The sequence below is a fragment of the Meles meles genome, chromosome 9, assembly GCF_922984935.1.
Source record: "Meles meles chromosome 9, mMelMel3.1 paternal haplotype, whole genome shotgun sequence".
NCBI lineage: Eukaryota > Metazoa > Chordata > Mammalia > Carnivora > Mustelidae > Meles > Meles meles.
Window position 1 is genome coordinate 52,374,498 of NC_060074.1, and position 21,349 is coordinate 52,395,846.

Below are 21,349 nucleotides of genomic sequence, written 5' to 3' on the forward strand. Positions count from 1 at the left end.
TAAGACATTTTTATTTATTTTAGAAAGAGAGTGTGAGTGGGACCGGGAGGCAGGCAGAAGGAGAAGGGGAGGGAGAGACTTTCAAGCAGACTGCTTACAGATCATGGAGCCCTTCAAAGGACTTGATCCCATGACCCTGAGGTCATGACCTAAGTCATAATCAAGAGTTGGATGCTTAAGTGACTGGGCCTTCCAGGTTCTCTGCCATTCTTGTAAATCTTAATCATAACATAATCATTTCTGTATTTCCTTATCTCCTGGGTGAAGTAGGTTTTGGGTAAAGAGTGGTTTTGGTAAATCATAGCTGTAGTATGTCTATGTGGCAGGGCTAAGCAGAAGTCTCTAAGCTATAGGTTATAGCAGCAAGGGAAAGAGAAGCAATATGAAGTCAGGCTAATTTTCTCCCTGTTAGATATTAAGTGTTAATAGGGGCATTCAGCAATCTGAAACAAATTGTCTTTAAAAAATGTTGTTTAGGGGGCGCATGGGTGGCTCAGTTGGTTAAGCATCTGCCTTGGGCTCAGGCCATGATCCCAGGGTTCTGGGATCGAGTTCCTCATCGGGTTCCTTGCTCGGTGGGGAGTCTGCTTCTCCTCTGTCCCTCTTTCAAAAATAAATAAAATCTTTAAAAAAATGTTGTTTATGTCAAGAAAACTAAAAAAATAAAAAAGCTGCTTCTCCAAGGGAAGAGACTGTATATATCTTAGCCTTCTCTGAATTTGAGGGGACTGTGGTCTTTTCTTTCAGTCCTGTGGTTTCATGCAGTGCAGAGAAGTTTGGAATGAGGAGTTTAGCTTGACTTAGTTAATTATTCTCCTGTTTGTCATCTTCAGGAGTGTCATCATTGAGGGACATCCTTTATAATACCACAGTGGCCACACTGATACTTTCCCTTTTTGTCTCTTGGGTGATCTTCATCTTTTTTCCATTTCAGTCATCCACTGATCCCAGTCCTTTTACATAACTTCTTGAAACAGTCAGACAACATTTTACCTGAGGGATATTTTCAAACTTACTAGTATTTAAAATATTATTGCCTTTAAAGGGAATGGGTCACAGTGTGTTCTCACACTACTGTTGGTTTTGAGAGGGAAGGACTTACAGAATGCTTCTCTTTTTAGTTTGCAAATTTGCTCTCTTAAATACAAAGCTAGTGATTACATGTAGTGATTCTTCACTTAATTCAATAAATATTTATTGCATGCTCCTATATGAGGAGCACCATGCTGGTTTAGTACTAGAGCAAGTAGGAGGGAAAGACAAAAATGGCTCTCAAGAAAATTCCGTGTTCAATTTAAGGAAATAAGACAGGCACAGGCATAAATAAAGAATAGGATATTAGGATATGGTATCACGAGAATAGCCTAAGGTAATCAGATCAGTAAAACTGTTTTAAATAATTTGAGAAATAATGAAGCAATTACATATATGTGAAAAAATAAAGGATTAGAAGAGATTTAAGAAAGATACAATTCTGGACTGCATTGGCTCAAGATTTCATCATGATGATTGCATTTGCCCTAGATCTTGGTGCAGGTGGAAAATGTTAATAGAGAAGTCAAGGAAATGGCATGCTTGGGCTTAGAGTCGAAGAGACATACTTCACATTCAATGAATGGTGAATTAATTAGTTTGACAACAGAATAAGTTTCTTGTGTTGGACTAAAAACAGCACTGGAAAATTAAGGCTGGAGCTAGGTTGTAGGAAATACTGATAATCACAGTAAGGACTTTGAATTTAATTGGTAGGCAATTGGGGGAAAAAAAAAGAAATATTTTGGGTGGGCCAATCCTGTGAATAAAAAGTTCCTCTTTGATATTAGTTTGGTGGTGTCTTCACAATGGATTCCAGTTGTAAGACATGTGGACAAGAGGATAGTTTTTAGGAAAATATAAAAGTAAAAGAATAAGGCATGAAGGAAGACCTAAGACCATAGCAATGGGAATGGAGAAAAGGAATAAATGCAGGTAAGACTTTGAAAGAAATGGGGTTAGGGAGTAATAATAATCATCATTTGTGTGGCATTTACTTGGCCCTAGACTCGGAGTGATTTATATTATTTAATTCCACATCAGACAACTCTGAGAGGTAGATACTAATACCATCCTCATTTTGCACAAGAGAAAACTGAGGGAGACTTTAGCCAAGTAAATTGTCCTAGGTCAGATAGCTAGAAAATAAAAAAGGTGAGGCTTAAGCCCATTCCTTCAATCTCCAGAGTCTCTGAGTAACCACAGTACATCATCTCTGTAAAAAATAACTCAGATTTCACTTCATAAAATCTATCTATGAAAGACCCACAGCAAATATCATCCTCAGTGGGAAAAAGCTTGCAGCCTTCCCGTTGAGATCAGGAACACGACAAGGATGCCCACTCTCACCACTCTTGTTCAACATAGTATTAGAAGTTCTAGCAATGGCAATCAGACAACAAAGAGAAATAAAAGGTATCCAGATTGGCAAGGAAGAAGTCAAACTCTCTCTCTTCGCAGATGACATGATTCTATATATGGAAAACCCCAAAGACTCCACCCCCAAACTACTACAACTCATACAGCAATTCAGTAACGTGGCAGGATACAAAGTCAATGTACAGAAATCAGTGGCTTTCTTATACACTAACAATGAAAATACAGAAAGGGAAATTAGAGAATCGATTCCATTTACTATAGCACCAAGAACCATAAGATACCTGGGAATAAACCTAACCAAAGAGGTAAAGGACCTGTACTCGAGGAACTACAGAACACTCAAGAAAGAAATTGAAGAAGACACAGAAAGATGGAAGGCTGTTCCATGCTCTTGGATTGGAAGAATAAACATTGTTAAAATGTCTATACTGCCTAGAGCAATCTATACTTTTAATGCCATTCTGAGCAAAATTCCACCGGTATTTTTCAAAGAGCTGGAGCAAATAATCCTAAAATTTGTATGGAATCAGAAGAGACCCCGAATTGCTAAGGAAATGTTGAAAAACAAAAACAATACTGGCGGCATCACGTTACCCGATTTCAAGCTTTACTACAAAGCTGTGATCACCAAGACAGCGTGGTACTGGCATAAAAACAGACACATAGACCAGTGGAACAGAGTGGAGAGCCCAGATATGGACCCTCAACTCTATGGTGAAATAATCTTCGACAAAACAGGAAAAAATATTCAATGGAAAAAAGACAGTCTCTTCAATAAATGGTGCTGGGAAAACTGGACAGCGATATGTAGAAGAATGAAACTCGACCATTCTCTTACACCGTTCACAAAGATAAACTCGAAATGGATAAAAGACCTCAACGTGAGACAGGAATCTATCAGAATCCTAGAGGAGAACAGAGGCAGTAACCTCTTCGATATCAGCCACAGCAACTTCTTTCAAGATATGTCTCCAAAGGCCAAGGAAACAAAAGCAAAAATGAACTTTTGGGACTTCATCAAGATCAAAAGCTTCTGCATAGCAAAGGAAACAGTCAACAAAACAAAAAGGCAACCCACGGAATGGGAGAAGATATTTGCAAATGACAGTACAGACAAAAGGTTGATATCCAGGATCTATAAAGAACTTCTCAAACTCAACACACACAAAACAGATAATCATATCAAAAAATGGGCAGAAGATATGAACAGACACTTCTCCAACGAAGACATACAAATGGCTCTCAGACACATGAAAAAATGTTCATCATCACTAGCCATCAGGGAGATTCAAATTAAAACCACATCGAGATACCACCTGACACCAGTTAGAATGGCCAAAATTAGCAAGACAGGAAACAACGTGTGTTGGAGAGGATGTGGAGAAAGGAGAACCCTCTTACACTGTTGGTGAGAATGCAAGTTAGTGCAGCCACTTTGGAGAACAGTGTGGAGATTCCTGAAGAAATTAAGAATAGAGCTTCCCTATGACCCTGCAATTGCACTGCTGGGTATTTACCCCAAAGATACAGATGTAGTGAAAAGAAGGGCCATCTGTACCCCAATGTTTATTGCAGCAATGGCTACGGTCGCCAAACTGTGGAAAGAACCAAGATGCCCTTCAGCGGATTAATGGATAAGGAAGATGTGGTCTATATACACTATGGAGTATTATGCCTCCATCAGAAAGGATGAATACCCAACTTTTGTAGCAACATGGACGGGACTGGAAGAAATTATGCTGAGCGAAATAAGTCAAGCAGAGAGAGTCAAGTATCATATGGTCTCACTTATTTGTGGAGCATAACAAAGAACATGGAGGACATGGGGAGATGGAGAGGAGAGGGAGTTGAGGGAAACTGGAAGGGGAGATGAACCATGAGAGACTATGGACTCTGAAAAACAACCAGAGGGTTTTGAAGGGGCAGGGGGGTGGGAGGTTGAGGAACCAGGTGGTGGGTAATAGGGAGGGCACGTACTGCATGGAGCACTGGGTGTGATGCCAAAACAATGAACACTGTTATGCTGTAAATAAAGAAATTAAAAAAAATAAAAAATAAAAAATAAACACAGAATACATGATGATCATAAAAACAAAAACAAAAACAAAAAAAACCCCTCAGGTTTCCAGGTTGACTGAACTGGAAAATGACATTACCAATAGTCAGAGAAACTTTTTTTTTTTTTTTTCCAGTTTACTACTTCTTTGGTTAAGTCTTTGGGTGGGAGGAAAATCTTTGGACTTTTAGGGAGAAATATCCCTTATGGTTCATGTAGAATCTCTTGGATACATTCATTTCTATGCTGGGCAACAGGAACAGTGTAATTTATGATATTGCTCGATTATAAATTAGAATAGTAAATATGTCATCTTAATATGATTTGTCTTCCTTCCTTAGCACAGCTTAAAATGAAACAAGGATAGAGTGCTAAATTAAAGATTAAATAGCTTGGGTGCATGAAAGACCAATATTTTACAGTTAGTTTACCATCATACTAAACAATAATCTTGACAGGGGAAAAAATCTAACTCCTAATATAGAGAGTATCTCTCTTTTTCTATACTGGAGAAGTAGCAAAATGTACTACTTAGGAGCTTGGGCTCTGGAACCATGCTATTGCATGGGTCCAGATCCCGAAATGAGTCCTCTTTAGCTGTGTGATTTTGTAAGGTGTGATTTTAGCTGTGTGATATTTTGTGTGTCAATTATGTAAGTTCTCTGGCCTCAGTCTCTTCACCTTCGAAGTGTGATGGAGCATAGCGTGTTTTCTGAATATTGTGAATGTTAAAGGAGATAAAGCACTTACAGTGGTCCCTAAAACACAGTAAATCCTCAATGATGTTTGTTATGTTCATTGAACTTGGTCTCATCTTTCATAATTTTTAAACATGTTATTGTGAATTTTTATGTGTTATGGGCACAAAACAGTGAATTTTATAAGCAAAAACCCATGTAACTTCACAGATCAAGAAGTGGAACATTTTCTGCATCTTGGAAACCCTGTTTTTGTTTGTTTGTTTGTTTATTTTTTGTTTTTTATCGCCCAAACATTACTCCCTTCCACCAGTTCCATATGGATAACTTTTTCATGACTTTTGTAATCACTTCTTTGCTTTTCATTATAGTTTTAACATTTAATCATGAGTCCTTAAATACAAAATGCTAGTATAGCTTGATTTTTTAATGTATTCATAATAGTCATGCATGCCTTTGTGTCTGGTTTCCTTTCCTAACTTACATATCTAAGTTTTGTTAATGTTTTTCTGTGGTTCATTAATTTTCATTGTTATGTAGTATTCCATTGCAGAAAGATGCTACAAAGTATTTATCCGTGGTTGTTGATGGACAATTGGACTGTTTCAGGGTTTGGACAATTTTAAATAGTGCTGCTGTGAACATTCCTTTAGATGTTTCTTGCTGTGCATATACATGAATTCTGTTAGTGATGAAATTGCTGAGTTAAATTGTATACAAATTTTCAATTTTAGTGAATAGTGCTAAACATTTTCCGAAGTAGTTATACTAATTATACTCCAGTCAGTAGTGTATGAGAGTTCCCATTGTTTTATCAGTATCAGTGTTTGGTGGAATCAGTTCTTTAAATTTAGCCATTCTCATGAGAATAAAGTTTACATTTCCCTTTGAATAATGTGCTTCTGTTATGTGGTTTAATTGCCATATGGATATTATTGTCTGTAAATTGCCTGTTCAAGTGTCTTGCCTATTTTTCTATTGTGTTGATTTTTTTATTGTTAATCTGCAGAAGTTAATTGTATTTGAATGAAGAGCCTCCTTTCAATTACATGTTGCAAATCCTTTTTTTTTCCTCTCTGTGACTTGCTTTTTCAGTTTCTTAATGGAGTTTTTGATGAGGAAAAGTTTCCAATTTTAATTATAATCATATTTTTATCTCTATATTTAGATCATTCCTTTTAAATTTATTTTTGTGACTGGTTTGAAGTAGAAGTCAAGTCCTATTTTCCTTCCAACTGGATGTCCAGTTGTTACAGAATCATACTGAAAAGTCACCTCTGCCCACTGCTCTTCAATGCCATCTTTATCATAAATTTAATTTTCATCTATATCTGCATTTTGGGGGCCAACTCTTCCTTCTTTTAGGGCAGGACTGGCAGGGTGAGAATGTTAAGCAAGCTCTGTGTCCAGTATGGAGCCTGAAGCAGGACTTGATCCTACCACCCTGAGATCATGACCTGAGTGGAAATCCAGAGTCAGATGCTTAACTGACTGAGTCCCCCAGGAGTCCCCCAACTATTGTTTTTAACTGGTCTATTAATTTCTTCTACTAATTATAACACTATTTTAACCATGGTCACTCTTTAATTATTTATGGTATTTATTAAAATGGGTTCTCCCATTATGTTTTTATTCAAGGAATCTTGAAATTGCCTTATTGCAAACAAATTTTACAATTAATCTGTTGAGTTTGACAAAAGAATAATTGTTGGGATTTTAGTTGGGATTATATTCAATCTATTGTCAAATATGTTTTTAAAGAATTGACATACTTACAATATTGACTTTTTAAATGAGCATGGTATATGTACTTCATATATCTAGGTCTTTTTTATTTCTCCTAATCATATTTTGTGGTTTTCTGCATAGATGTCTTATACATTGTGGTTAATTTGTTCTAGATGTTCTATACAGTTTAATAATATTACATATTATTAATTTTTAAAAACTTTTTTTTGTTCCTTGAGTAAAGAAATACAGTTTTTTATACTGTCCGTGCATATAGCAGATTATAAACTCACTTATTAATTCTAAAATTTTTAATAGATTCTTTTGAATTTTCTACATGAACAGTTATGTTTTCTGGGATTAAAGATAATATTATTTCATACCTTCCAAGCTTTACACTTTTATTTCTTTGTCATATCTTACTGAATTGGCTAGAATATCCCGAGCAATGCTGAATGAAAGTGGGAAGAATGAAAATTCTGCTTTTATTCCCAGGTCAAAGGGAACACTGTCACCATGTTACTATTGAGAATGCTGTTTGCTATAATGTTTTGACAAAAATCATATATTAGATTGAAAAGTTTGTATTTTTCTGGTTTAACTGGGATTTTTCCTTATAATTGGGTTTTGAATTTTACCAAATGCTTCCTTTGTATATATTGAGATTATCAAATGATTTTTCTTTTTTATTTTTTTAATCTGGTGATTTATATTGATTGATTTTTTTCACCCCAACAGACTTCACATTCCAGCAGCAGAGCTGCTGCTTTCTTGGGCTTACTGTGAGACTTAGAGTGCCAGAGGAACATCCCCCCATTTGCATAACAGAGTAAGGTTCTTGTTGCACCCTTGTACTTTCCTAGGTGGCAGAGTGCTATTACTTGTTACTGGCCCAGTGCTTCTGGTAGGGACAGGAGGATGCTGGGTTCCGTTGCTCTAGTCTCAACCTTAGACCTATTCTGGGCATCTGGATCTCCGGACAGTGGCTCTTTCAGTAATTCTGAATTCTCATGGTACCCATGAGAATGGGTACCCATGAGAAAGAGGAATTCTCATGGTACCCAAATTCTTCCTTGACTCTCTGGGGTTCTTTGTGGAAGATGGTCCTGTTCTTCCCCCAGTAGTAGCAGATCTCTGCTTTGTGTTGTTGTGCCTGAGTTTTCGCGTCTGAGAGACCACCAAGGAGCCAACACCGATGCAATCACAGGAGGGTTTATTTGACAAGCTTAAACTTGGGCCCAAGTATACCCGACACAGCGGAGTAGGGACTTGGACCCCGAGCTTAGTTAAGGCAGGGGTATTTATGGGTTCCTGTTACTAAAGCAGGGTGGGGGTCTCTGTAACTAAAGCAAGGTGGGGCTTCCTGTTACTAAAGCAGGGTGGGGGTCTCTGGAACCAAAGCAAAGTAGGGGAAAGTTCAGCCCTTGGGCACAGGGGTGTGAGATGGCTGCTGGAGCTAAGATGGCTGTACTTACGCTAAGGCTGACCCTGAAGTGGGATGGCCTTAATTTTTCTCGGCCTCCACAGTGTCAGTTTGAGAGTCTGGACACAAGAATTACCTGTTCCTCTAACAGAGCCAGATGAATTTTTCTTCTACCTCTTTCCCAGAAACTGTGGATCTTTTCCAGGGCACTGGAGATAATGAGAATTTTCTGTCCTAAAAGGTTAAATTTTGCATTGCATTAGAGAAGGGTCTGGGGAATCAGACAAGATTTTATGTTTTTGTGACACCAAAGTGCTCTTTCTGGTCTCTTGCCCTGACCTCAGTCTTTCTGCTAAGCAACTGGTAGCTGTCTGCAAAAAGAGCGTATGAATGAGTGCATATTCCTTTGTGTCTGGTGATCCCAGGGTGTCTGTATTGTTCTGGTGACCTATTCTGCCCTTCAAGTATTTGTTACAATTTTTAGCTGTTTTCTTCTTACCTACTTTCATAATGAACAACTATTCCTCTCATGTTCTGCCAAAGGTGAGAAGGTTCTTATGTCCTGTCTGTCCTCGGTGGCTGTTACTCTTTAAAATTTAGTTAATCTCTTTGTCTTGCAACTCCAGGTCTCTCGTGGGCTCAGAAAAAGTTATTATTTTGTAGATTATCAGGTCGTTTATTACTATTAGGATAAGAGCAATATTTTCTGGTGGCTTTGACTTTCTAAGTAGAAGGAAAACTGCAGATTTTTTCACATATATTTTAACTCAGCCTTTCAGGTTTTCCAAGCAAAATGATTTCTTTCCTTCACAGTGCCTAGTCTGCATTTACCAGAGCCAGAGTCCTAAATTAATGCTATCTTTATAGCCTTTCTACACAAAAGTGAGTTTTTGCTGTCACAGTTTTGTGCGTAACTGAAGCTCATTGGATTATGTGTAGCAAGATTCCATTGTTTTAAATAAGGTAGAATTCAAATTTTCTCCTATAAAAGAAAGTCTGGCCATGGGCACTGTGGGTCCGGAATTGTGGTACCTTGCTCATTAGAATCTAGTCTCCTTTGACAGTTCTGTTCTACCATCTTGGCCATATGACTTCATCCTTAAGGGTTTTCCAGTAGTTGAAGATGACTATTGGACAGCTATTTGTGTTCTATACAGCAAGAATGAAAAAAAAAAATGCAGTGGCAAAAGGGCATACTACCAGCTGATTTAGCCTTCTTTGAAGAGATTCACTGGAAACTCTACCCAGTATTTTTTACCTAACCATCGTTACTCTTTTTTTTTTTTTTAAGATTTTATTTATTTATTTGACAGGCAGAGATCACAAGTAGGCAGAGAGGCAGGCAGAGAGAGAGAGGAGGAAGCAGGTTCCCCGCTGAGCAGAGAGCCCGATGCAGGGCTCGATCCCAGGACCCTGGGATCATGACCTGAGCCAAAGGCAGAGGCCCCAACCCACTGAGCCACCCAGGTGCCCCTATCATTACTCTTTGTTGCAAAAGAAGCTGTTAATAGTATTTTTGTTGTACACATAATGGCTCTGAACATGTCCCTAGTAGGGAAGGGGAAGATAAGTATTGCGTGGGCTCTCAGAAGTCTCAGTTACAGTTAGAGGATGGGGAATATATTTTGGTAATGTGATTTCTGACCTAGAATGGTGTGTGTTAAAATAAACAGATTCTATCTTAAAACAGCTGGCTGGATTCTGATCTCAACTCTGCAAATTGCTAGTTATATGACCTTGAGCCAAGGTTCTTATCCTAACTTGTCTTATTTTCTTAGCTGTAAAAGAATTACTTTTTTGGAATTACTATTTGGAAATACTATTTGGAATTACTATTTGGAAATGTTTTGGTGGGGATTGAATATGGTAATATATGCAAAAGGTCTGTCACATAGGAATGGATCAGTAAGTGGTATGTTTTATGCCACCCACCATATATTAACTTACATTAGATTCAGTTATTTAAGGGAGGACAGAGTTTATTCAAGCCTGATACTGATTGATAAGGTAGCAAGGCCATTTACTTTGTTCCTCATGGGTAAAACTTTATCTTTTAGATGGGATTGAGAGTCTCAATTTCTACCCTTTAAATACATCATTTTGTACTTTGAATGATAGTGAAATATTGCTCAAAATTCAGGTTTATGATAGCAACACTTTATGTATTGTCGAACCAAGAAACAGATAAGATGAGTTCCAGTTTGAATTCTACCATTAGAAGTTCTGAAACTTTTGAAAGTCATTCTGACCCTCCGGACTTCAGTTTTGTCAGCTGACAAATCAATTAGGTAGACGAGCTGACCTCCACCACTGTTTGACAGCCTTGAAGCTCCGTGATTCCGTGCAGTTTCACTTGCCCCAGATGTATGCCCTTGTCAAAAGAAACATCCTAAAACCAGCAAATAAAGTGATAAAGACTTAATTTCTCAACCAAAGTTGAATTTTTACAGGAACTGTTTTTTTTTTTTTTAAGATTTATTTATTCGACAGATAGAGATCACAAGTAGACAGAGAGGCAGGCAGAGAGAGAGAGAGAGGAGGAAGTAGGCTCCCAGCCAAGCAGAGAGTCCGATGCGGGGCTCGATCCCGAGACCCTGGGATCATGACCTGAGCTGAAGGCAGAGGCTTTAACCTGCTGAGCCACCCAGGTGCCCCTACAGGAACTGGTTTTATTGTGAGGTTTTGCCAGTTCTGAAGTGAAGCGATAGATGTTAATTGAAAAACACAGTGCTGTATTTAAAAACTGGCTTCAGATTCTGCTTGCAGAGATCGCTGGGCTAGACAAAGTGTGTCCCTTTGGGCAAGTCATTTAAATTCTCTGCACCTTAGATTGCTCATTTATAAAATAGGCAATATATGTTAAGGCCACGGTGAGGACCAAATGAAATGACAATGTAAAAGTACTTTTAAAAACAGCACAATTTTTCAACGCTAAGTTCTTTAGAAAGTCCAGTGGGTTAAAAAAAAATGGAAAAAGCCTTCATGCTGTGGTGTGAAGATTATATAATAAAGTGGTATAAATAAAATACAATAAAGTAAAGCCACCAAGGATCTCTGTTTTACAGTTTATGTTGGATTTTGCCCACCAGTTTTTCCATCTACATTATGTTTTAGGAAGCTGTGGGTCTCAGGCACTTCAGAAGCCAGGCGAGCAAGGCATGTCTGTGATTTTTTGCATGAAGTGTCTCCTTGAGATATTTCTAGATGTGATCTTTGTATCTGAGGCATTCTGCTGGAGATCCAGCGAGGCTGAAACAAAGAGTGAATCTTTTGCAGCGTGTGGCTATTAGTGCTCTCTGCTCTCCTCAATTTGCCCATCTGAATTGACAGTTAAAGCTCCTTCTCTATAAATAGCAAGTTATTAGTTAAAGCATGGTTGCCATATGGCAAAATGGTCTCTTTTGCTAAACTGATTAAGTACAATAGCAATGTCCAGTCTTTAAGAAGATACTGTGTTCTGTGATACAAGCCTAGAGATTACTTTTGTTCCCTACATGAATCAAGCTTATATAGTCTCTTGTTTCTATATGCGTGTGTATATTTATTCATCTTGTCACTACTTCCTTAAACTCTCGAAACATGCCATATATGTATTAAAGTGTGTAAAGTGCACTGATATTATGTCTACAGATTGATGGATTTTTACAGAGTTATACACTTGTGTTACTACTGTGCAAACCAAGATACAGAGCACTTGCAATCCCCAAGATGTTCCCTTTAAATCTCTTCCCTGGCAATAATCTTAGGATTTTTAATAGTTAAAAAATTTTGCCTTTATGGTAATAAGCTTCTGAAAAGGAATGAAATATTTCTTAAAAAATTATTTATTCTTAGGAAGGAAGTATTTTGAAGGGCACTTCTGATTTTTTAAAATTTCTTGGAAGTAGTAATAATTATGACAAAAAAGAAAAAAAACTCTGTACAATGCTGAGTAATGCAATGAAGTATAATAATGTAAGTAATAAACTTCATTATATGATCACTGAAATGAAACAGGATTGCAGCGTGGAAACCTCGCGCTAATCTGTCCGAATCTCCCACCTGCGAACCAAAAAATAAGAGGTGCCTACAGGCTGGTGAGTGTTCTGTTGGTCATGTTGCCAGGCAACCTCAGTCAGTATCAGAGACACCCAATTGAGCAGCAGAGACTCAGACTGGAAGGTATCTTGGAAACAGAGGGGTCCAGCTGAAGGAGAGGGAGGGAGGGAGGAGAGAGAAAAATAAAGACTGCCACTTGAACATTTATCCGTGTTAGTCATGACCACAAAATGTTTTTTTTTTTTTTTTCCCTAGCAACATGCAGCTAGCTGAGAGCAAGATTCTTTGGGTTTCTGCTCCCTTCACTGTTTTCCTCCTTCATTGTGTCTACAGGTTAAGAGTGCAGAGACTTGGTAAACTGCATCATCATTAATTTGTAGGAGGGAAGGATGTTCTGTGAGTCATTTTCAGCAAATGCAAACCATGTTAACTAAAAGTTCTCTGAGATTTTAATCATACAGTCTTCTATACGATTCAGTCATGCTTAAAATAACCTGATTCTTACATTGATATACTTCTTCTAAAAAAGTGAAGTACAAGATAAAATACTCACCACCTGGGGTTAACCCTCTTTGTGGAAGGAGAAGGTAAAAAGGAAGAGAGAGGGACGCCTGCGTAAGCCCCTCTGGATGGGCATTAGAGGAGATGAGGTGCACCAAGCAAACAGGGAGAGAATCTGGGATCATGACCTTGGGTGAGCCCTCCACTCAGATGCAACTTCTATGTATCATCCTAGAAAGTTATCTTCCACTCTCCACAGTTTTCTGTAAAACCTTTTCTGCTGTACTATACTCTCACCCCACATTATTCTCCTTTCTTCCTGTTTAACCGATGTTAAACAGAGAAAATCACCTCTGTGAGATAGGAAGCACCTGCTAATTTAGCACTCTCCCTGACTTCTTTCGTTCTTCCCTTCTGATGCTTCTTCCCCTTATAAGCCAATGCCTTCATGCATGTTCTGGATCTTAACACCTGTGTGTTTTCTAAAAGCCCTGACTTGAGTATTTTCTTTCTCTTCCATATCCTCAGCCTTCTTCCCCTCTCCTGATTTCTTCCCATTGGCATTAGACCTGTCAAAGGATCTTTCCCCTTAAAAACAAACATTCACCTGTGCACGAATCCTCCCTTGTTCCAAGTACACTTTCAGCTACACAGAAACTCTTGTCTCCGCTCTCAACTAGATGTTTCATAGCTATATTCTCTGTCTCATATCTGCCTCTTCCATTCACACCTCAACACACTGACTCGCTTTTTCTGTTTGTCTGAAAGTGTTCTTTCCAAGGTCACAAAAGTGAGTCCTGGAGCTCTACATGGAATATATATACCTTTGATCTCTTTGTGTAACTTTGTACCATTGAGCATGTCCTCTCTTGTACGATATCCTTTCTGTTGGAAATTATTACAATTATTACAATTATTACAATTATTCTTACTCTTACAAGAAAGGCTGCTTCTTAATTTTTCATCTGGTTATGGCAAGCGCTAAAATTCTGACTTTGACAGAATAATACTTACAATGCCTCAGTGATTTAAGTTGAAAGTAGTACATCGCTACATGGCTCTTGTACTCAGTTATCAGGATTGTACAAATGTCTTTTTATTCAAAAACACAAAGTGAATGATCTGTAGCATGGTCAGTGACAGCAGTAAAGCATGATATGTTGTCAAATGAAGCCAGAAACTGATGATTATAGGGATTTTCTTAAATATCAACTTAGAAAAAAAAAAGATTTACTTATTCATCAGGGGATACAGGGTGCAGAGGGAGAAGGAGAGAGAGAATCCTCAAGCAGACTCCCCACTGAGCACGGAGCCAGTCGTAGGGCTTGATCTCAACAACCCTGAGATCAGGACCTGAGCCAAAATCAAGAGTTGGCCGCTTAACCGACCAAGCCATCCAGGCACCTGGCCAGGCTTTTCTTCAGTCATTTTCTTTAGCTGACTTCTCTGAAGTTATTCTTGAGGGCCTCTGCCTTGAGCTTCCTCTCACAGCTCATTAATAATGGTGAAGCACTATTCTAGGAAATAGAACATGCCTCCTCCCATACCACCTCTTCTTCCACTCATTGCACCCGTTCCAGGGCCCTTTCCTTCTTGAGGAACTCCCGTGATTACAACTTCTGCTGTAGTTAACAGAGAGGCCACTTCAGCTGCATTCAGTAAAGCAGTTTACAGTCTTAGTTGGATCAGTGATTCCTTTTTCCACCGTATTCACAGAGTCTCAAACATGGTGTCATAACCAACTTCTGAGGAACTTCACATAATTTTCTCAACTGTCAGTGCTCTTTCAACACCTGAATTCTTAGCAATGGTTATTGCAGGAATTTTGAGTGTCTTCTTCATAATTTCTGTACCAAGTTTTGGATCTTCATTAGCTGAAGTTACCGAATCCAAAGCTGGAATGTGCCGAAGCAGGGCACAACCCCTCTCCCAGAACACTGCCTGCTTCAACAGCAGCTACTGACAGCTCTGAGGGCACCTGCAACCCTCCCTGTCTTTTCATGCACTTTCTTATCACTTTTCTCACCACCCTTCAGCCCAGCTACTCCATCTGAGAGTTTGCCAGATGTTCATTCAGCTTTTCCTTTTCCTTTTCACTGGTTGTCGTATCTAACTGCTCAATGATTTTTTGAATACGTTTCTCAGTTTGGGCCTTGTCATCTTTTCCTTTAAAAGTGTGGCACCTATGACCCTGCAATTGCACTACTGGGTATTTACCCCAAAGATACAGATGTAGTGAAAAGAAGGGCCCTCTGTGCCCCAATGTTTATAGCAGCAATGGTCATGGTCGCCAAACTGTGGAAAGAACCAAGATGCCCTTCAGCAGACGAATGGAAAAAGAAGACATGGTCCATATACACTATGGAGTATTATACCTCCATCAGAAAGGATGAATACCCAACTTTTGTAGCAACATGGACGGGACTGGAAGAGATTATGCTGAGTGAAATAAGTCAAGCAGAGAGAGTCAGTTATCATATGGTTTCACTTATTTGTGGAGCATAAGAAATAACATGGAGGACATGGGGAGATGGAGAGGAGAAGGGAGTCGAGGGAAATTGGAGGGGGAGATGAACCATGAGAGACTATGGACTCTGAAAAACAATCTGAGGGGTTTGAAGGGGTGGGGGATGGGAGGTTGGGGGAAACAGGTGGTGGGTATTAGGGAGGGCACGTATTGCTTGGAGCACTGGGTGTGGTGCATAAACAATGAATTCTGTTACACTGAAAAGAAATTAAAAAACAAAAAACCATGGCATCATTTTTGGCCATAGAGATCTCTCCAACTTTTTCCAAGTTGTGAGGCTAAACATCTTTAAGATTCAGAGTAGATCCTTCTTCTGCAAACATTGCACCATCAGTAGCAATAGCCACATCTTTAAGCTAGTTCTTTGTATTGTCACCAAAACCTGGAGCTTTGACTGCTACAACCTGAAAACCCAACTTTTCGCCTATTCAGAACCAGTGTACTCAGAGCTTCCCTATCAGTATCTTCAGCATTATGACCAAGGGCTTAAGATGAGCACTGGCAGTTTTAAGAGCACGTACAATAGACTGGACACTCAGTGGAATTTTCTTTTCACTTGGTAGAACATAGGCATCTTGGAATTCACATTTCTTTTTTTTTTTTCTAAGTCTTATTTTAGAGAGAGAGCATGTGCACGTGCAAGTAGTGGGAGGGCAGAGGGGAGTGAGAGCAAGATGGAGAAATACAGACTCCCTGCTGAGTGCCAGAGCCCAACTTGGGGCTCGATCCTACGACCCTGAGGTCATGACCTGAGCCAAAATCAAGAGGTCCAAAGCTTAACCGACTGAGCCACCCAGGCACCTCCACATTGCTGAGCTTTTGATGTGTTCACGAGATATGGAGAAATACAACCTCGATCAGACTTCATACCTTCAACGATTTCTAATTCATCATTTAGTGTTTTTCCATCCTTTACTATGATAATATCCTTTCTCCTAAGCATTTTCACTGCATCAGAAATAATGTTGCCCATTTCTTTGTCTCCATTTGCAGAATTCCTCAGCAGTTGTCACAAAGGCAGACTGCTTCCTAAGTTCAGCAGTTATAGCAGCCACAGCGAGCATGACACCTCTCCTGATCGCCACAGGATTAGCACCTCCGCTAATCTTCTCAAAGCCTTCTTGGCAGTCGAGCATGCCAGGGCAGTAGCAGTCATGGCGCCATCCCCAGCCTCTTCATTTGTGTTATTGGCAACATCTTGAATAAGTTTAGCACCAATATTTTTATATTTATCTTGTAAGTCAATAGACTTTGCAACAGTCCCGCCATCTTCTGTTATTCTGGGAACTTCCCCAGCTCTGTTAAATAATCACTGTTCTTCCCTTTGGCCTCATAGTAATGGCTACAGCATTGACTAAATGGTCTACGCCTTGAAGCGTTAAGGCTCTGGCATCGATACCAAATTTTACATCTTTGGCATAGGCCCGAGTGAGATGAGGAGCCAGTGCCCTGGACACTGGCCTAATTTGACAAAGGACTGTTGGTAATCGAAGCATTTCTGTGGAACAGTGGCAGGGTGTGCGGGCAGTGAGGCAGGCATTTAGAAGCGAGTGAAGGCATAAAATCAGTAACTTTTAACAATGTTGGCCCCAGAAATCTTAATCTTCAACAGGTTTTTGATTTTTATCTAGAATTGCTGTATGATAAGCTCAGTGAAGACGTTGTCCCAACCATCTAGGACAGGGCTAAGAGCAGTAGGCACTTGAGTTTTCCAAATAAGTGAAATAGCTTATGTATGAATGAATTGTAAATGCTTTTCTCTTTTCCAGTTGTATTAAATTATTTTGCTCATCATACTGTTGATCGCAGCGTTAGCAATGGCTAACATGTATTGGTTAGTTACTGTGTGCCAGTTCCTATGATTCTCATTATATATATATTATATGTATAATATATATAGTATATATAATAGAGTCAGACAGCTATATATATTATATATATGTAATAAAGTCAGACAGTTATATATAATATATAACTTGTTAGGTTATGGTAAAGATTATATATATATTTTTTATATTAGGTTATGGTAAAGATTATTTATATATCAATATAAATATAATTAATCTTTACCGTAACCTAGCAAGTAGGTATTGCGCTCATGGGCACTTTGCAAACATGTGAACAACTGGGTTTAGACTAGGCAAATTAATCTCTCCAGTATCTCCAAATGAAAGGGTGGTGGAGTTGGCACTTGAATCAAAGTCTGGGGAGTACCCCTGACTGTACCATATAGGGGTGGATTTCTAGGAAACAATAGCAACAACAATGCACCATTTTCTGTATTTCCAGCTCTTCAATACAAACGTTTATTGTTGTGATCCTTTTCTATTGTTTAGTCTCTTCATTATCTCAGAAGTGGCACATGACTATAATTGCAGTCTTTCTTAGGGGTCAATGATTATCATTTTGGTTTGGTTTGGCATATGAAGAGAGAACCGAGAATATGCATTCAGGGAGCACAGGGGCGTCTCAGCTGGTTAGCTGACCGACTCTTGATTTTGGCTCAGGTTATGATCTCAAGGTCCTGGGATCAAGCCCTGTGGCAGGTTCTGTGCTCAGCGGGTAGTCTGCTTGAGGGTTTTCTCTTTCTGTTTCTGTCCCTCCCCTGGCCACACTCTATCTCTCTCCAAAATAAATAAATAAATAAATAAAAATAAAAATAAATAAAAAATTGTGCATTCAGGTATTTAGGTTTGGGCTAAGAGAAAAGGAGCTTCTGTAAAATGGCAAGAGGAGATAATGGAGGAGTATTGGGATGGCCAGGAGATACGGTGTTGTCTCCACGGAAGAGAGAGAAAATACAGGGAAGTTGGGGAAAGAATAGTAGAACAACTGACAAATACATCCTGCAGAGCCAATTGCAAATTGAAAAGAAAAAATCCTAGCTGCTGACTTTTATAAGTGGAAAAAAAAGGGGAGAATATAGAAAGGAAGTGAGATGAATGAAAAAGATGTACAAAAATGTGATGAAGAAAAGCATGACTTAAGTATGATCAAAGAGAAGTATAACATTATAAAATGAGAAGAGGGAATAACCAGGAATTAAAAATGGCATAAAGAAAAATATCCAGTGCATCAGTAATAGGTTTCATTGATTCAGATTGCTGCCTTTATAGGTATCTGCCAGAAATGTGAAGCAAAAAGAAAAATAAAATGTTGATCGCTATTCTGCTGGGGTGGAGCCTAATGGATGTGGGAAATCTGAGAATTTTTATGCTGATGGTGGATTTTTGCAGGGGAGAAATCATACCAACATTTTCTTTCTCTGTTTATACACTGTTTTATTCCACTGAAATTAATAGATAAGAGATTTTGGAATGGAGTCCACTTACTGATTTGTTTGGATGTCAATCAGTGGTTAGAATGTATTTACCAAGCTTATCAGAATCAAAAGAAAACATTATAACCATTCAGCCACATGTAGTGGAGCCTTTCCTTGGACAAATCAGATGTTATTGATCTTAAAGCTTTATGCTTTTGCTGTTTGAAGTATAAAACTATAAAAGCTTTGCAGAAAATTTATGAGTTATTTGCTTTTGGAATTTGAACCTTGATTCAAAAATAAACCATAATAAGGAAAACTATCTATTAATACCTTGTTTCTCACCGTTCTAATGTAAACTATAAAGATCTCAATTCTAGAAAAGAAATCTAACAATTGAGGTAAAATTGAGTAGGGCGATACTCGTTTTTGTCCTCCCCAGCCCTGTTCCTCAGCCTTCCTCTGTATTCCCCATAGCTCATTTCTGCTAAATAATACTGAAAGAAAGATTGTCCTCATAAGTTGATTTAATTGGCAATGATTGGTACAGAGTGATAAATGGACATACAATTTTATATGACCCAGGGACATAATATTATTTAATTATTGCATTAAAATGAGAATTAAGGTCATTTAAAATAGCATTTTTAGATTAGACATTTAAAAACAGACTACAGGATAGATTACCTTTCTTATATAGTGCATCTTCTTTTTAAATTTTTCTTTTGTCTGAATAAAAACAAATAATGGGGTGCCTTTAACAGGAAGTTTTTTGTTTGTTTTTTTGTTTTTTGTTTTTTCTTTTTTTTTTGCTCATGGTAATTTGATTTTTGAATTTGATTACTTTTGTCATTAACTCAATAATGATTTTTTTCAGGTTACAGTATGCTATTGATAGGAGACCATGTTTTTCTGTAGCAACAATCACTGTAGTTCTCAGGTACTTCAGTTAGTATGCTGTTTTAATCTAAATCATATAGAAGGGAAGAACCTTTTGGGGTTCAAGAAGGTATGTCTCTAATATATTAAAATTTCTTTACATAAGTGACATAGAAAATTCATTTATGTTGTTTCTTCTGTAAAAACTCAGTCGGATTTGATTAAATGTGGGCTGCAACAATAACAGTGATAAGAGGTGAAGTAGTCTTCCCTCATTTCAATGACTGCTTTTAAATACTGGGCCTGATGGTTTTGGGAAAGTATTTATTTGATACAAAAACCATAAATCCAACTTGAAGAAGATAGTTCCTGAACCTTGCATGAGACTCCAGGTTTGGAAGGTTAGCCAATTTTGTAGAGTTTTAATAGAATTTGACATGGGTGCAAACTTTTATCTTCCGAAGTCACATAGATTCTGTAACACTGGAGACTTTTGGAAATAAGAGAGAAAAATCTGGAAACAGAGTACTTAAATCAGACTTTATTTTATGGTATTTTAAAATTTTTAATTAACTAAAGAATTTATTCATTTATTTTAAGAGAGGGTGGGGAAGGGGCAGAGGGAGAGAGAGAGAGAATCTCAAGCAGACTCCCCACTCCCCACATGTTCATGTGAGCATGAACCTCCCCCACTCCCCACATGGGGCTCAATCCCAGTATCCTCAGATCATGACCTGAGTTGAAATCAGGAATCAGACATCTAACCAAATGAGTGACCCAGGCACCCCATAATTCAGCCATTATTTTAATAAAAAGTTCTGCCCTTCTTTTCATTCTCATTTACTCTGTTTTGTGAACAACTTTTGACAATCCTTTGAGTCTGATACTGTTTGTGACACTTCATTATAACTGAATATGTCCCCATGTACTCACATATGCACGTGCACAAGTGTCAGAGAATTTTTTTTAATTCTTTATCACTATTGCATGGTGCTTTTCTTACTTGTTTTCAAATAAAACACATATTTCCTATAATTCAGATAATAGATGCTATTTCTGGGTAATTTGAAGAGTAGAAAAAAATGATAAGAGTTGCAAAACAAACAAAAAAATTCACACATCCCCATCTATTCTTCCCAGCACTTTTATAAAAATAAGTAAAAAAAAAAGTTGTGATATAGTGTTAAAACAACTATGTATGTTAATTTGTTGAATTTTATAGTATCTTATAAGCTTTTTTCATGTTAGTGCAAAATTGCGTAAGTTTCTAATAGCAACATAATATGCTACCAATTTACCAATTGGTTATGTATCTATTTTGAATTCTTTTAAATAAATAATGCCATCATACCATCTCCCTTTAACATGGGGTTTGGATTTTATTTTTTCCTTCCTTATTTATTTTTTTTTTAATTTAAATTCAAGTTAGTTAACATATAGTATAGTAATTGGTTTCAGGAGCAGAATTTAGTGATTTATCACTTACCTACAACACCAAGTGCTCATCCCAACACATGCCCTGCTTAACACACACCACTCATGTAGCCCATCCCCCCAACCACCTCCCCTCCAGCAACCCTCAGTTTGTTCTCTATAGTTAAGTTTCTCTTATGGTTTGTCTTCTCGGTTTTTATCATATTTTCCCTTTTATCATATTTTTCCTTCTCTTCCCCCATGTTCTTCTGTTTTGTTTCTTAAATTCCACATATGTGTGAAATCATATGGTATTTGTCTTTCTCTGACTTGTTTCACCTTGTGTAATACACTCTAGTTCCATCTGTGTTGTTGCAAATGACAATATTTCATTCTTTTTTGATGGTTGAGT

The 21,349-nt window shown here is 38.0% G+C and overlaps 1 protein-coding gene and 1 pseudogene across 2 annotated transcripts in view; one reads left to right on the plus strand and one right to left on the minus strand.

Moving 5' to 3' along the window:
- GALNT13 (polypeptide N-acetylgalactosaminyltransferase 13) overlaps nt 1-21,349 on the plus strand; it is a 554,323-nt gene that overhangs the window by 47,854 nt on the left and 485,120 nt on the right. The window lies entirely within an intron of this gene.
- Nucleotides 14,369-16,879, minus strand: LOC123950407 (annotated as a pseudogene).